Below are 14,223 nucleotides of genomic sequence, written 5' to 3'. Positions count from 1 at the left end.
TTGAAAGTCCTCTATCTCATTCAATGTCTATTTTCCCCTTGAAGGATTATACTCAGTTTTGCTGGGTAGGTGATTCTTGGTTTTAATCCTAGTTCCTTTGATTTCTGGAATATCATATTCCAAGCCCTCTGATACTTTAATGTGGAAGTTGCTAAATCCTGTGTTAACCTGACTATGGTTCCATCATACTTGAATTGTTTCTTTCTGGGTACTTGCAAGATTTGCTGCTTGACCTAGGAACTCTGGAATTTGACTATAATATTTCTGGCAGTTTTCATTTTGAGACCTGTTTCAGGTGGTGATCAGTGGATTCTTTCCATTTCTATTTTACCCTCTGGCTCTAGAAGGTGGGAGCAGTTTTCCTTGATAATTTCTTGAAAGATTAAATCTAGGTCCTTCTTTTGATCACGGCTTTCAGGAAGTCTAATAATTTTTAAACTATTGCTCCTGGATCCATTTTCCAGTTCAGTTGTTTTTCTAATGAGATATTTTACATTGTCTTCTATTTTTTTCATTCTTTTAATTTTATTTATTTATTTGTGTTTTGATTTCTCATGAAATCACTAGCTTCCATTTGCTTAATTCTAATTTTTAAGGAATTATTTTCTTCAGAGAGATTTTTGTACCTCCTTTTCCAAATTTTGACAGGAGTACGTTTTAAGGAATTTTTTTCTCAGTCAATTTTTGTGCTTCTTTTTTTCCTTTTTTCCAATTCTGCTTTTTTTAAAAAAAAAATATTCATTTTATTTATTTTTAATGTTCTACAGTGACTACCATAAAACTTAGGTTTTTGCCCCCTACCTACTTCCCCCCTCCCGCTTCCCTCCCTAAGTTGGCATACAATTCTGTATAGGATCTGCACATACATTCCTGTTGAATACATTTTCATTATAGTCATGCTGTGCAGAAAAACTAAAATAAATAGGAAATCATATAACAAACCAAAACATAATACACACACACACACACACACACACACACACACACAAATGCTCTGCTACATTCTGCCATTGAATTCCATAGTTCTTTCTCTGAATGTGGAATGCATTATGCCTTAGAGGACCATTGGGATTTTTTTTTTTTATGTTCTTGCATTGCTACGAAGATCCAAGTCTACCAGAAAAACTCTCACACACTGTGGTCATTGCTGTGCACAAAGTTCTCCTGGTTCTGCTCCTTTCACTCAGCATCAGATCTTATAAGTCTTTCCAGGCCTCTCTGAAGTCTTCTTGTTCACCATTTCTCATACCGCAATTGTATTCCATTACAGTCATATACCACAATTTATTCAGCCATTCCCCAATTGATGGGCATCCCCTTGGTTTCTAGTTTTTGGCCACTACAAAAAGTGCTGCTATAAATATTCTTGTACATGTGGGACCCTTTCCCATTTTTATGATCTCTTGGAAATACAGTCCTAGAAGCAATATTGCTGGGTCAAAAGGCATGCACATTTTCGTAGCCCTTTGGGCATAGTTCCAAACTGCTCTCCAGAATGGTTGGATGAGCTCACAGCTCCACCAACAATGAATTAGTGTTCCAACTCTCCTACGTCCTCTCCAACATTATCCTTTCCCTGTTCTGTCACGTTTGCCAATATAATAGTTGTGATGTGATACCTCAGAGCTATTTTGATTTGCATCTCTCTAATCAAAAGTGATTTGGAGCATTTTTTCATATGATTATAGATATCTTTAATTTCTTCCTCTGAAAATTGCCTGTTCATATCCTTTGACCACTTATCAGTTGGGGAATGACTTGTATTGTTGTATATTTGACTGAGTTCTCTATATATTCTAGAAATGATGCCTTTATCCCCAAGATTAGCTGTAAAAATTCTTTCCCAATATACTACATCCCTCTGAATTTTGGTTGCATTGGGTTTGGTTGTGCAAAACATTTTCTGTTTAATGTAATCAAAATTATTCATCTTGTACTTCCTAATGCTTTCTATCTCTTCTTTAATCAAAAATTCTTCCCTTTTCCATAAATCTGATAAAAATACTATTCCTTGCTCCTTCATATCAATCTTTATACCTAGATTGTGTACCCATTTGGACTTTATTCTTGTGTAGGGTGTCAGGCATGGGTCTATGCCTAGTTTCTGTCACACTGTTATCCAGTTTTCCCAACAATTTTTGTCGAACAGTGAATTCTTATCCCAGAAGCTGGGGTCCTCGGGTTTATCAAACAGGAGATTGCTATATTCATTGCCTACTGTGTCTTGAGTACCTAGCCTATTCCACTTGTCTACCCTTCTGTTTGTTAGCCAGTACCAAGTGGTTTTGATAATTGCTGCTTTAATAATATACTTTGAGATCTGACAGGGCTAGGCCACCTTCCCCAGCATTTCTTTTCATTAGTCCCTTTGATATTTTGGACCTTTTGTTCTTCCAGATGAATTTTGATGTTATTTTATCCAACTCTAAAAAGTAATTATCTGATAGTTTAATTGGTATGGCACTAAAAAAGTAAATTAATTTAGGTAGAATTGTCATTTTTATTATATTGTCTCAGCCTAGCCATGAGCAACAGATGTTTTTCCACTTCCCTGCATCTGACTTTATTTGTGCAAAAAGTGTCTTGTAATTGTGTTCATATAGTCCTTGGGTTTTTTTGGCAGGAAACTCCCAAATATTTTATAGTGTCTACCCTAGAATTAAATGGGATTTCTTTTTCTATCTCTTGCTGTTGGACTTTGTTATTAATATATAGGAATGCAGAAGATTTGTGAGAGTTTATTTTGTAACCTGCAAGTTGTTTATTATTTCAAGTAGTTTTTTACTTGAATCTCTGGAATTCTCTAAGTATATCATGATATCATCTGCAAAGAGTGATAACTTAGTTTCTTCTTTGCCTGTTCTTATTCCTTCAATTTCTTTATCTTGTCTAATTGCTACAGCTAACATTTCTAGTACCATATTGAATAATAGTGGTGATAATGGACATGCTTGTTTCACCCCTGATCTTATTGGAAATGCATCTAGCTTATCTCCATTGCATATAATGCTTGCTGAAGGTTTTAGGTAGATACTGCTTATTGTTTTATGAAAAGTTCCCTCTATTCCTATGTTCTGCAGTGTTTTTAATAGCACTGGGTGTTGTATTTTGTCGAAAGCTTTTTCTGCATCTATTGAGATAATCATGTGGTTTTTGTTAGTTTTGTTGTTGATATGATTGATAATGTTAATCGTTTTCCTAATATTGAACCAGCCCTGAATTCCTGGTATGAAACCTACCTGATCATAATGTATTGTTCTCGTAATAAGATGCTGTATTCGTTTTGCTAAAATCTTATTTAAAATTTTTGCATCTATATTCATTAGAGAAATTGGTCTATAATTTTCTTTCTCTGTTTTGTCTCTTCCTGGTTTAGGTATCAAAATCATATTTGTTTCATAAAGAGAATTTGGGAGCACTCCTTCTTCCCCAATTTTCAAAAATAGTCTATATAGTATTGGAATTAACTGTTCTTTAAATGTTTGATAGAATTCATTTGTAAATCCATCTGGGCCTGCACATTTTTCCTAGGGAGTTCATTGATGGCTTGTTCAATTTCTTTTTCTGAGATGGAGTTGTTTAAGTATTCAACTTCCTCTTCTGTTAATCTGGGAAATTTGTATTTTTTAAAATATTCATCCATCTCATTTAGATTGTTGAATTTGTGGGCATAAAGTTAGGCAAAGTAGTTTCTAATTGTTGTTTTAATTTCCTCCTCATTGGAGGTGAGTTCACCCCTTTCATTTTTGATATTAGTAATTTGATTTTCTTCTTTCTTTTTTTTAATCAAGTTGACCAAAGGTTTATCAATTTTATTACTTTTTTCATAAAACCAACTATTCGTTTTATTTATCAATTCAATAACTTCCTTAATTTTAATTTTATTAATCTCTCTTTAGGTTTTCAGTATTTCTGATTTGGTATTTACTTGGGGATTTGCAATTTGTTGTTTTTTTTTTCCTAGCTTGCCCAAGTCATTGATCTCCTCTTTCTCTCTTTTATTTATGTAGGCATTCAAAGATATAAAACTTCCCCTAAGAATTGCTTTTGCAGTATCCTATGAGGTTTGTTAGGTTGTCTCATTATTGTCCTTCCCTTGAATGAAGTTGTTGATTGCTTCTATGATTTGTTGTTTAACCCACTCTTTCTTTAGGATTAGATTATTTCATTTCCAATTGATTTTTTATCTTTCCATGGCCTTTTATTACATATAGTTTTTATTACATTATGATATGAGAAGGATGCATTGATTATCTCTGCCTTTCTGCATTGGATTGTGAGGTTTTTATGTCCTAGTACATGGTCAATTTTTGTATATGTGCCATGTACTGCTGAGAGAAAGGTATATTCCTTTCTATTCCCATTCAGTTTTCTCCAGAGATCTATCATATCTACCTTATCCAGATTTTATTTACCTCCTTAACCTCTATCTTGTTTATATTGAGGTTAGATTTATCGAGTTCAGAGAGGGGGAAGTTGAGGTCCCCCACTAGTATAGTTTTGCTGTCAATTTCTTCCTTCAGCTCCCCCAACCTCTCCTCTAAGAATGTGGATGCTATACCACTTGGAGCATACATGTTTAGTAATGATATTGCTTCATTGTCTATGGTGCCTTTTAGCAGGATATAGTTTCTTTCCTTATCTCTTGATTAGATCTATTTCTGCTTTCGCTTTGTCTCAGATTAGGATTGCTACTCCTCCTTTTCTTACATCAGCTGAAGCACAATATATTCTATTCCAACCTTTGACCTTTACCCTGTGTGTATCCCCCCCATTTCAAATGTGTTTCTTGTAAACAACATATTGTTGGATTATGGCTTTTAATCCATTCTGCTATCCATCTCCATTTTATGGGAGAGTTAGTTCCATTCACATTCACAGTTATGATTACAATCTGTATATTTCCCTCCATCTTCTTTCCTACTCTTTGTACTTTTAGCTCTCCCATCTCCCTTCCCCTACTCAATAGTTTTCACTTTTCACCACCACCTCCTGGAGACTTTCCTTCCCTCTTTTAGCCCCCCCCCTCTCTTTTACTCCACTTTATCCTTACTGCTTCTTCCTTCCCTTTTAGCTTCCCCTCTCCTTTCTTCCCCCTTCTCCTCCTACTCCCTGTAGAGCTAGTTAGAATTATATACTTAAGTTTATTGTGCCCTCCTTGAACCAATCAGATGACAGTACCTCTCAAAGAGTGCTCATCTCCCTCCCCTCTTTTCCTCTACTATAATTTTGTACTTCTTCCTGTGATGTAATTTACCATTTTCTGCTTCCTCCTTTTCACACCTCCTGTGACAATCCCTTCTCATGCTTAAATCATATTTTTAACGTGATATCATTTACCTTATACCTGTTCCCTCTATGTATATCTCTTTTATATTTCATAATAGATGTACAATTCTCAAGATTAACAGGTATCATCTTGCCTTATAGAGAGGTAAACAATTTACCCAAGTTGAGTAACAAATTTTTCCCCCTTGTTTACCTTTTTATGCCTCTCTTGAGACCTGCGTTTGAAGATTGAATTTTCTATGAAGTTCTGGCGTTTTTATCAGGAAGGTCTGGAAATCCCTTACTTTGGTGAATGACCATCTCCTTTCCTGAAATGTTATGCTAAACTTTGCTGGGTAGTTTATCCTTGCTTGTAGTCCCAGCTCCTTTCCCTTATGGAATATCAGATTCCAATTCCTTCGATCTTTTAATGTAGAAGCTGCAAGGTCCTGTGTGATCCTGGCTGTAGCTCCTTGATATTTAAATGGTTTCTTTCTGGTTGCATGTAGTATTTTCTCCTTCACTTGATAGTTCTGGAATTTGGCAATGATATTTCTTGGGGTTTTGAGTTTGGGATCCCTTTCAGGAGGTGAATGGTGGATTCTTTTGATGACTCTTTTGCCCTCTGGATCTAGCACTTCTGGGCAGTTTTCCTTGATGATTTCCTGGAAGATATTGTCCACACTCTTTTTTTCATCGTGGCTTTCTGGCAGGCCAATAATTCTTAAATTTTCTCTCTTGGATCTATTTTCTATGTCAGTTGTTTTTCCAATTAGATATTTTACATTTTCTTCTATCTTTTCATTCTTTAGATTTTGTTTGACTGATTCTTGCTGTCTCATAGAGTCATTAGTTTCTACTTGCTCAATTCTAATTTTTATCAAATTGTTTTTTTTCAGTTAACTTTTGCATCTCCTTTTCCATCTGTCCAATTGTTCTTTTTAGGGAGTTATTTTCTCCAGTTAATTTTTGTACTTCCTTTTCCATTTGTTCAATTTTCTCAGTTAGGTTTCATGTTTCCTTTTCCATTTGTTCAATTTTCTTTTTTAAAGAGATGGTCTCATCCGTGAATTCTTTTTTCATACTTTTAAAATCATAGGCCCATTTTTCTTCTATTTCCTTCTTCAGCTTTTCCAGAAGAGCTTTTTGTGCATTCTAGAAGTTCATAGTCCCTTCTGAAGTTTCAGATGGAAGTACAGTGTCACTACTGACCTCTTTGGTATTTTTGTTTTGGTCTTTGTTCCCATAGAATGATTCTATGCTTTTTTTGCCCTTATTTTGCTTTTTCCTGCTCATGACAGTGATTGTGTGTTGTGGCTTCTGTTCTTTCAGTTAGAAGCTGAAGAATTTGGTGTTGAGCTGACTTGTGTGAAAAAACTAAGAACAAGTGTCTTTTTATTTTTTTGTTTTGTGTTTCCTGATCAGCTTGTTAAGTGTGGGGCAAGGGTAGTCTGGTCATGGGAGATCTCCTCACCTGAGCTGAGGCAAAGGCAAGCTCAGAGATTGGTGATCCCAGCTGCCCTGTTGTCTTCCCGTTTCCCCTGGAGTTTCTGAGGCACTCCTGGATCCTAGTTAGAGTTTCCACCCCTCCTGGGACTGCTCTCCTAGTGCTGAGGCTTGCCTGCATCCTAGAGCGAGTTTCCACTGCCCTGGGGCCCCTCTCCATGCAGTTTGCCTCTGCCACAATAGGAGGAATCCCCCTTAGCTATTTTCCTATCCTTAGGTGTTATGAGACTATTTGCCCCCTCTGTTGTTCCCACTGATCCAGGATTTTTCTGGGCAAATATTTTATGGTTCTTTCAAGGTCATAAAGGGAAGAGGAGAGAGCATTTACTGATCACTCCTCCATCCTGGCTCCTGGAAGTTCAAGTAGGTGACTTACCTATGTTTAATCTGTGGGCTGAAAGTCTCAGGAGCTGCTGTAGCTGATATCTGGGGTTCAGCGGCTGTCACTCGCTTGGCTGTGTTGGTCTCTCACCCTGGGCTGCTGCTCAGCCAGTTCCACTTGCTGCTGTCTCAGGTTTCCCTGGGGCCCTCCCACTCTGCTGTGCTGCACGTGCTGTGCTGTGCACTGTGGGCTCACCCTCATGGAACAGATCCTTCTGGTGGACCTTCCAGTCTGTCCTGGGCTGTGAATCAGCCACAGTCTGTCTCCTATTAGATTCTCCACCTCCAAAATTTGGTCAGATTCTCTTTTTAGAGGTATCTGAAGGAGTTTGTCTAAGAGCTTAGGTGAGTCATTGCTCTCACTCCACCATCTTGGCTCTGCCCTCCCAATTCTGCTTTTTAAGCATTCTTTTCCTTCTTGTGTTCTTGTACCTATTTTACCATTTGGCCTAGTCTGTTTTTCTAAGGTGTTTTTCAGTATATTTTCTTCAGTATATTTGTGTATCTCCTTTACCAAGCAATTGACTTGTTTTTCATGATTTTTTTGCATCACTCTCCCTTCTCTTCCAAATTTTTCCTCTACCTCTCTTACTTGATTTTCAAAATACATTTTGAGCTCTTCCATGGCCTGAGATCAATTCCTATTTTTCTTGGAAACTTTGAATGTAGGAACTTTGACGTTGTTATTTTCTTCTGAGTCTGTGTTTTTATTTTTGTCATCACATTGACTTTCTGTGGTCAGAATTATTTTTCTGTTGTTTACTCATATTCCTAAGCTACTACTTGACTTTCAACTCTTTGTTAAAGTAAGGCTCTGCTTCTGGGGTGGAGAGAGCACTGTCCTAAAGTTTTGAGGTTTTATGCAGAGATACTCCTAGGGACCTTTAAGTTTTAAGTTCTTTCAACAAGATATGATCTAAGGAGAGGTGTTTACTGCTCTCATGGCCTGTGTTCTGGTCTGTGAATGACCACAAGCACTCTTTTCTACCCTGGAACTGTGAGGAATATCCCCACTCCATTGTGACTATAAGCTCTAGTGTATTAGTGTTCTTCCTTGTGTTGGGCCTGCCATCCAGGACTTTGAGCCAGATCCAAATATTGGCAAAGCAACAAAGTCCTGCTTTAGTGCTACCAAAGAGCTCCCTATAATCTGCTACTGACCAGTTGTTTGACCCCCTTACTGTCTGTAGGCTGAGAACTCTGGGAGTAGCTGATGCAACTATTGATTCAGTGTCTGCTTGTTTCTTTTTAAGTGCCTGCTTGTGATTTGCTGGGGTAGGGGTTGTGCTGGTGCAGCCTGTGCTGGACTGTGCTCCACTCTCACCTGAGTGGGACAGAGCTTTCCTGATGAACTTTTAAGTTGTCTTGGGTTGGAAAATTATTTCAGTCCATCTTTTTGTGGATTCTGCTGCTGCATAATTTGTTTAGAATCATCATTTAAAGGTATTTGGAGAGGTTTGGGGGAGAGCTCAGGAGAATCCTTGCATTTACTCTGCCATCTTGTCTCCACCTCTATATCTCTTTTTCTTTATTCTCCTACAGTCTCCAGTGCAATGTTCTTCTAATGATAACCATTTGATTAATATAGTTAGCTAAGAAAAATAAGGACTTTATGTTAAGTTCCAGATCTCATAGACAACTATGTAGTGTTCAGTAATAGCCTTTTCATTGTTTTGTTCTATTTTACTGATAAACATCTTTATCTGTGCATCCCAATCTAATACTGTGGTATTGGAATTTAGTAATCACTTTGCAGAAGAATTAGGATAGACATTTGATGCTGAAAACAGTTGGCCTTTTATTTGATGCTTCTTTAGCTTATACAAGGGATGTCCAATGGCTTAATGACACATTGAAGGCTGGGAGTACTGAAGGAAAACTTGTGGCAGCAGCAAGGGAAATCATAGGGGTAACAACCTGCATTGCTAAAATTAGAGCGATATCCATGTCCCAAACCACAATAGGAACAAATAGCACAAATATGTAAGGGGAAAGATAGGAAACAGAAACAACCGGGATGTCACCAGAGCTTCAAATACAACGATCTTCGTCATGGCAGGAGGGGGGCGGTGGATTGTGATGTTCCTTTAAAAGGCTGCCTCCTGGGTTCAGTACATCATTATTCTAAGTTCTCATGATGGTTAAAACTCCTGGTCCCTCCATATGTCAAGCCATCTGAAAATTATTTCTAAATAAAATAATGTATATTTTCTATTTATTTTCAGGACAGAATGAGAATACTTTTGGACTAGGAATTTTATATAGAAACAGGATCTCATATAGTAGTGTGCGGGTAAATATTTAACAACTAAAAAACACACACACATAAAATATTTTTAGTTCAATCTGCATTATAAACATTTTCTCCGTCACTCTTGTAAGTCAAAACAACAATAAATCAAGACTTGATTTGTAACATTTGCCCTTTCTGAGATGTAAATGCTCAAAATTCCCTGAAAACTTAAATTAGCTCTCAAATCATCCTGTTTTAGCATACCTTTGCCATGCTCCTTTAGTTGACTTCCCACTTCTGTCTTGAGCACAGATGGGCAATTTCATGAATCAGAGAAATTTGGTGCAAAGTATATTTCAGAAAAACAAAATAGTAACAAGCAGGTGAAGGGAACATGTCTAGGGCATAGGCAAACCCCAAAAGAAAGGCTGAAACTAGAAAGCCAGAAGACGCCAGAAATTTTGTGTTTCATTTGTTTTGTTGGAAGGCAGGTATCTTTGAGTACTATCATCCTACAGGGCTAAAATAGTTTCATAAAAGGACATATATAACCTTACGCATCTTCTCATATCAAGGACCCTCTTCAGGAAACACAAGCTGATTGAAAGGAATTGGCACTTGAATTCTGTTTGATCCAGTCACCTTGAATAGGGAAATATATAGCCATTGGCTGGATTGCATGGTCTCTGATTCTTTCCGTTTCTAAATTTCTATGGCTTATTAAGCAACTTTGCACAATTATGTTTTTTGTCAGCTGTTTAATATGTATATAAGATGAACAAAATTTTATGTTTAAATAATACTTTAGAGGCTCATGTCTTAAAGATTCAGATACTAGATTTGGGGATGGATCATTAAGTAAGCCTACCAAGATTGTGTTAGCTTCAATGATCAGGTTAAATGGGCCACTGTATCCAAAATGGATGGATTAAAAATTGAATAACTCATAAATTGTTATTGGTCTTTCTATTTTTTAAGAGTTTTCTCTAGATACCATTTTGTATCAACTATGTATCTTCATTCACTATGATCTTATACATGGCATGTTTTTTTCTTAAAGTAATTCCTAAGGGTTAGAAAATGTTTTTCAAACTCTTAAATTGGCTAATTCTTTAACAGAATTTTGTTTTGGTTTGGTTTTTGCCACTTACTTTAATAAAAGTACTCACTTGTTTGGGGAAACAAGAATATTTAATTTCTATGATATATAATGGTGGATTAGCTCATATTCTCACAGTGTGGTTATGAAGATCAAATGGGATAATACATGTAAAATGCTTTGCAAGCCTTAAAGCATTAATAAGTGGTAAATGTTATTATAAAGTAATCTGGAAATATTTTTGTCTAAATATAATGTTTTAAAGTTTAGAAAATTGTGTTATTTGAAACAAAATGGAAACAACTAATTCTTATTGCCAGAAGTCTTTGTTTAGTAATTGATCTTACTTCAGCCATAAAAAACACAAAAGAAAAAACTGCATGTAATTATTTGCTCTAAGAACGTAGAGTAAGACCTATACATACCATACCATGCACACTCTTATCAAGTAGAGGAATTAGCAACATCAAAACTTGCAATGGAAATTAAAACAGAGAACTGAGTATGAAGTGTGGGTTATAATAGTCTTTAGACCAACACTTAAGCCTATGCAGAGAGCCAGGGAGTTTTCCATAAATTAGAATCAAAGGTTTTACTCTTAGGGCTTATATTCTACTCTATAAGAGGATTCTTGGACAAGATTGATATGTGTTTCCTTTTAGCCACATTATTCTGAGCTTGAGGCAATTCCTTTTGCATTTCTGGTGGCAGACATATGAAGATATCTAAAATATAAACTGCATTTAAGCCTCCAAAGGGAAGGCTAGTGAAACTTCTGATTTTTCCTTAATATCAAAGAGCAATTTAAATCAAATATACTTTACAGATAATTTCATTTTTATTTTCATTTTTTTTGTTCTGAAAATGTGATTTTACTGATGTCAGGAACTCCCCAGTTGAAATGCCTTCTCCTATGCTAATCAGCAATTCCTGGAGGTACCTAGATGTGGTAGTAGGTAGAACGCTGTATTTGGAGTACCTAGCTCACTGATCTGGACAAGTCAACTAACTTTTCTTAGTCTCACTTTCCCAATCTGTAAAATGGGGATAGTAGAATACACTCTATGGGGTTATTATGAAGATCAAATCACTTACATAAACTCCTTTATAAAACTGAATTGCTATATAAAACTGAAGGGCTAGCTGTTATTACTTTATAACTTTGGAGATTTGTCTCAGGCATAAAGAAGTTAAATGACTCACCCATGATGACACAGCTAGGAATGCAATAGAAGTAGAACTGGAATCTCAGACTTCCAGACTCTAAGACCATCACAATTTCCATTATGTAACATCCACTTGACACAGAATGGCACACAACTGAATAATCATCCAAGGTAGTTATACCTAAAGTTGTACTGGTTTTCCAATAAAAGTAGCAATAATTATCAGAACTTTTTGACATGTATGATTTGAATTTGGAAAAATAAGTGTTTTCCCTAATTTGGATAAGTTCATTGATGTCTGAATCTCTTAATGAAGTCTTCTTCCACTGTTACCATTGAGTATAGATGTAATGGGAAGGAGGAGAAAAGGGGGAGGGTAGGTAGAGTTAATGTGGCAGAGAAGGGCAGGGACTTGCCTGAGTGCTCCAAAATTCCCTTCAAACAATTTTAAATAATTCCTCAAAACAAGTTCTCAAGCAATAGAACCTAATAAAGGATAGGGTGAAACAATTTTCAAGTTCAAGACAACTTAGAAGGCTGGCAAGAAAAGTCTACTGGGGGAGCTAAGCCAAGATGGTGGAGTAGAAGGACACACCTCTAGGAACTTTCCCCCCAAATCCCATAAAATACCTGTAAAAATGACTCTAAACAAATTCTAGAGCAGCAGAAGCCACAAAATGACAGAGTAAAAGAGATTTCCACCCCAAGGCAGCCTGGAAGGGTCACAGGAAATGTCTATTGCACCAGGCATAGAGTGGAGCACAGCCCAGCCTTGGCCGCACAGCAGTAGGGACAGGACTGGAGAGGGATTCAAGGTGCCACCAGCAGCAGCTGCGATTCCCAGATTCTCCAACCACAAATGCCAAAGGCAGCTTCAAAGGTCAGTGAGAAAGCTCTTTCACCTGTGTGAGAAGGGAAGACAGTGGTCTAGCCCTGGCCCCAGGAAGCAGCAACTTCCATTGTTGGAACCATGGCCTAAAGACCCTGGGGGAATTGAGCAGCTGATTTAGATTATAGAAGGTTACTTTCTTAGTGAGCAGGTATTTTCACAATGCTTATCATCAGAGGAAGACCTAAAAGTCAAGGCTTCTGCATGCAAAACCTATAAAATAAATACACAATGATTTCAGGACATGGAAGAGCTCAGAAAGGATTTTGAAAATGAAGTAACAGAGGTGGAGGAAAAGTTGTGAAGAGAAATGAGAGCGATGAGAGAAAATAATGAAAAATGAGTCAACGGCTTGCTAAAGGAGACCTAAAAAATGCTGAAGAAATTAATATCTTTAAAAATAGACTAACTCAAATGGCAAAAGAGGCCCAAAAAGCTAATGAGGAGAAGAATGCTTTAAAGAGCAGAATTAGCCAAATGGAAAAGGAGGCTCAAAAGCTCACTGAAGAAAATAGTTCTTTAAAAATTAGAATGGAGCAAATGGAAGCTAATGTCTTTATGACAAATCAAGAAATTACAAAACAAAACTAAAAGAATGAAAAAATGGAAGACAATGTAAAATATCTCATTGGAAAAACAACTAACCTGGAAAATAGATCCACAATTAAAAAACTATGGAACTACCTGAAAGCCATGATCAAAAAAGAGCCTAGACATCATCTTTCATGAAATTATCAAGGAAACCTTCCCTGATATTCTGGAACCAGAGGGTAAAATAAATATTGAAAGAACTCACCTATCACTTCCTGAAAGAAATCCAAAAAGAAAAACTCCTAGGAATTTTGTAGCCAAATTCCAGGGTTCCCAGGTCAAGGAGAAAATATAGCAAGCAGCCAGAAAAAAACAATTTGAGCATTGTGGAAATACAATCAGGATAACACAGGATCTGGCAGCTTCTACATTAAGGGATCAAAGGGCTTGGAATATGATATTCCAGAAGTCAAAGGAACTAGGATTAAAACCAAGAATCACCTACTCAACAAAGCTGAGTATAATATTTCAGGGGGAAAAGTGGTCATTCAATGAAATAAAGGGCTTTCAAGCATTCTTGATGAAAAGACCAGAGCTGAATAGAAAATTTGACTTCCAAACACAAGAATCAAGAGAAGCATGAAAAGGCAAACAGGAAAGAAAAATCATAAGGTAAGTCCCTAACCCCTAAAGTTGAACTGTTTACATTCCTACATGGAAAGATAATATTTTTAACTCTTGATACTTTTCTCAGTATTTGGGTAGTTGGTGGGATTATACATACATGCATACATAAATACATACATGCATATGTATGTATATATATGCATATACAGAGAGAGGGTGCACATTGTGAGTGAATAGGAAGGAATGTTATGCCAAAAATAAAGTTAAGGGGTGAGAGAGAAATATATTGGGAAGAGAAAGGGAGAAATGGAATGGGGCAAATTATCTCTCATAAGAAGGCAAGAAAAAGATTTTTCAATGGAGGGGAAAAGAAGGAGGTGAGATGGAAAAAGTGAAGCTTACATTCATCACATTTGGCTTGAGGAGGGAATAATATGCACACTCAATTTGATATGAAAATCTATCTTACACTACAGGGGAGAAGGGGAGAAGTAGGGTGTGGGGATATGATAGAAAGAAAGGC

At 36.7% G+C, this 14,223-nt stretch overlaps 1 protein-coding gene across 6 annotated transcripts in view; it reads left to right on the top strand.

Moving 5' to 3' along the window:
• MARCHF1 (membrane associated ring-CH-type finger 1) overlaps positions 1-14,223 on the top strand; it is a 663,012-nt gene that overhangs the window by 140,895 nt on the left and 507,894 nt on the right. The window lies entirely within an intron of this gene.

Source organism: Notamacropus eugenii, chromosome 6 (assembly GCF_028372415.1).
Source record: "Notamacropus eugenii isolate mMacEug1 chromosome 6, mMacEug1.pri_v2, whole genome shotgun sequence".
Taxonomy (NCBI): Eukaryota; Metazoa; Chordata; class Mammalia; order Diprotodontia; family Macropodidae; genus Notamacropus; species Notamacropus eugenii.
The sequence above is the reverse complement of the archived record's forward strand: the minus strand, read 5'-3'. Positions and strand labels throughout refer to the sequence as shown.